The following is a 3036-nucleotide window of genomic DNA, read 5'->3' as shown; positions in this document are numbered from 1 at the left end:
CATCTCTTATTGTTGCTTTATATTGAGTTGAGTATCCAGAGTTGAGTATCTTAAGTTGAGTATCCTTGTGTTGAGTATCTAATTTTTGAGTTGTGTATCTATCCTTGAGTTGAGTATCTAATCTCTAAGTTGAGTATCTTATCCTTGAATACTTCTGATTTGAGTAAGTTTGAGTAGTTTTGAGTATCCTTGAGTATTCCTTGAGTTGAGAAAGTTTGAGAATAGGTAAGTATGTTTCCTTTTTATCAAGTTTCAAGCTTATGTTTATGTTTTACAATTCCCCTTATATGCTCGTACATTCCACGTTCTAAGCCATTTAGCCTGCATCTTCTCATGATGCATACATAGGTATTCAAGATCATCAACAGGAGCTTCGTTGATACATCCGGGAGTTCGAGTTAGCTATGGTGAGACTTATTGTTTTCGGAGGATTTCATATACCTTTCAGTTATATCAATTGTAAGGATGTCGTGGGTCTTGTCCCGACTTCCATCTTTATCAGTTAGAGACTTCATAGATAGTCAGTATAGTTGAGAAGTTTGTATCATTTATTTTATTAAATGTTTTAAAGACTAAAGTTGCCTTTTTATGGCGAGTTGTATATATTTTATTATACAGAGTTTTCTTTGGATTTAAAGTTTGTATTTAAGTTTTATGAACTTTTATTTCAGTTTTAAGCTGTTGCATGCTTAAGTTAGTCTTCCGCTTGTAGTCAGCTAGGACGAGGGTTTCGCTTGGGGGACCAGCAATGGTTCTTGAGTGTCGGCCACGTCCAGGGTGTAGACTCGGGTCATCACAAACTTGGTATCAGAGCACAGAGTTTAAGTGTCCTAGGGTGTCTATTAAGCCGTGTCAGTAGGATCTTGGTTTTATGGTTGTGAGGGCCCACTCTATAAACGAGGGACTGCAGATATTTAAGAAAAGTTTCCCTTCTTTCATACTCTTAATCGTGCAATAAAGCTATGTCGTAGAGACTTATTCTAACTCGTGTGTTCTCCTATTCCTTCGACTACCCATCATACTAGAGGTGGTTTAAAAGCAGAGTCTTAGTTCTTTGTCGATGAGTTGTTCTTAGCAAGAGTCTTGAGAAAGTCATGAGACTCCAGAGGGGCATGAAAGTAGCCGAAAGAGTAAGTTAAGTGTTCAGTTTCAGAGGAATGCACCCATAATTATATGAATCGTGTGTTTAAGCTAAAAGCGAGTTGTACTCTTTTCCTTAAGCCTTGTTTTAGCTGAGATCATTTTTAAGAAGTATGTTTAGAGCTTGGGTATGATTTTCACCTGAAAAGGTAGCACGAGTTATGAGATCATGAGCAGTAGTAGTGAAAGAGACCAGTGTTAGAGGAAAGTATGCAGAGATTTAGTAATCCTAGAAAGGGAGATAGTGATGAGGCAAGCTATGTTATTATAGTCATGCACCTAGTAAGTTAGTAATGAGGAGTTTTCCCTTGTGGGTAGACTAAGAAGTGATAAGTTGTGAAGATTACATCATAGGAGGTAGAGTGTGTTGTAGCTAGAAAGGAGCTAGTGATGAAGTGTCATTGTGTAGGAAATTACCAAGTGCGAGTGTTGAATAAGAGAGCAGAGTATTCATGAGGTGTTAGATCTAAGCTAGGCTTATGATTTTGAGGGAGAGCCCATAACATTCAAAGTGGTATAGAATTAATTAGGCATTGATATATAGTGAATGAGTGAATAGTACTCAAGTTGTGAAGGGAAATGTGATAGTAAATTGTAAGTATGAATACTAAGAGGTTAGGATTGACTATTGGTCATAAGGTCCTAGTGGACGAGTGTTTCTGAATTTGTATCTAGTAGTTGTAAGTTAGTATAGTAAGCGAGCAATCATATTAATATTCAGGTTTAGTCATAAACATTAAGCTTGAATTTGAGATGAGTGTCATGATCAAAGGAATGGCAACATGAGAGTGATGATGTTATTCTTGAGATTTGATCTAGAAGACTTGACATAGAGTAGGTGAGTAATTGAGATGATTAGCTTCAATAGATATGAGTGGTACAAGTGAGAGACCCTAACATTTAGATAAGGGCAGTGAAGTGTGGCTAAGTCACAAGAGTAACAAGAGCATTAAGAGAATGTACACCAGTTAGAGATGATGGAATATGTGCATATCTTTCAAATGTTAGCTTTAGACCCAAGGGGGGAGATGACAAGTTGAGAAATCGAGTCAAGTGTTTGAGATTAAGATGGTAATGAATTCAAAGAGTTTGGGGGATATATTTTTAGAGGTCCTTTTTGTAATGGAGTGATGTTAAAAAGAGGAGGTTGATGTTCTTATCGTGTTAGTGATGGTGTGATAATTCCATCTAAGGTTATTAACAATGAGGAAGAAGAGGATTAGGTTTTACTAAGAGAAATAGTTAAATGAGAGCCCTTAGTTGGATATGAAGGACCTGGTTAGTAGGAGTCCATGGAGTTGTTAGAGTACTAAGATTGAATGTGGGGGTAAAGAGTAATAGTTTGAGATGAGATTCCCTGTAGAAAAGTATAGAATCCGAACTGAAGGATTTGGGTTAGGCTTGAATATAGTAAGAGCAGACCATTAGACTCAGACCTTAGTAAGAGCAACCCATTCCATACCCAGTCCAGTCGTCATTCGAGGACGAATGATCCCAAAGGGGAGATATTGTAATACCCCAGAAAATTTTTCAAACTAAGACTTGAACCATCCTTCGTTGTGAGTAGAATTTTACCAAGGAATTAAAATTTCTTAAGTGTTAAGGTCACTAGATGTAGCACCTTGAGTTCCAAAAAGAATTAAATTGGAAATAGCAAAATCTGAAATTTTGCAAGTTAAGTTAAGTATGAGTTATGGGTCAACTTCAAATGATCATAAATCCTAGATCAGGATGAATTATATGTTATACCAGATACTGTAGGAAATACCTTTGAATTATATTTCCAACGCCACCGAGTTTGTTAAGTTTCGAGGTCGGGTGAGTGAGATACGTCCTTTTGAAGTTAGGTTGTCCAGTTAAGAAAGTTAGCCGAAAATAGTAAGGGGTATTTTGGTC

This window comes from Solanum tuberosum, unplaced genomic scaffold (genome assembly GCF_000226075.1).
Source record: "Solanum tuberosum cultivar DM 1-3 516 R44 unplaced genomic scaffold, SolTub_3.0 scf00411, whole genome shotgun sequence".
Taxonomy (NCBI): Eukaryota; Viridiplantae; Streptophyta; class Magnoliopsida; order Solanales; family Solanaceae; genus Solanum; species Solanum tuberosum.
Note: the sequence above shows the minus strand (reverse complement) of the source record.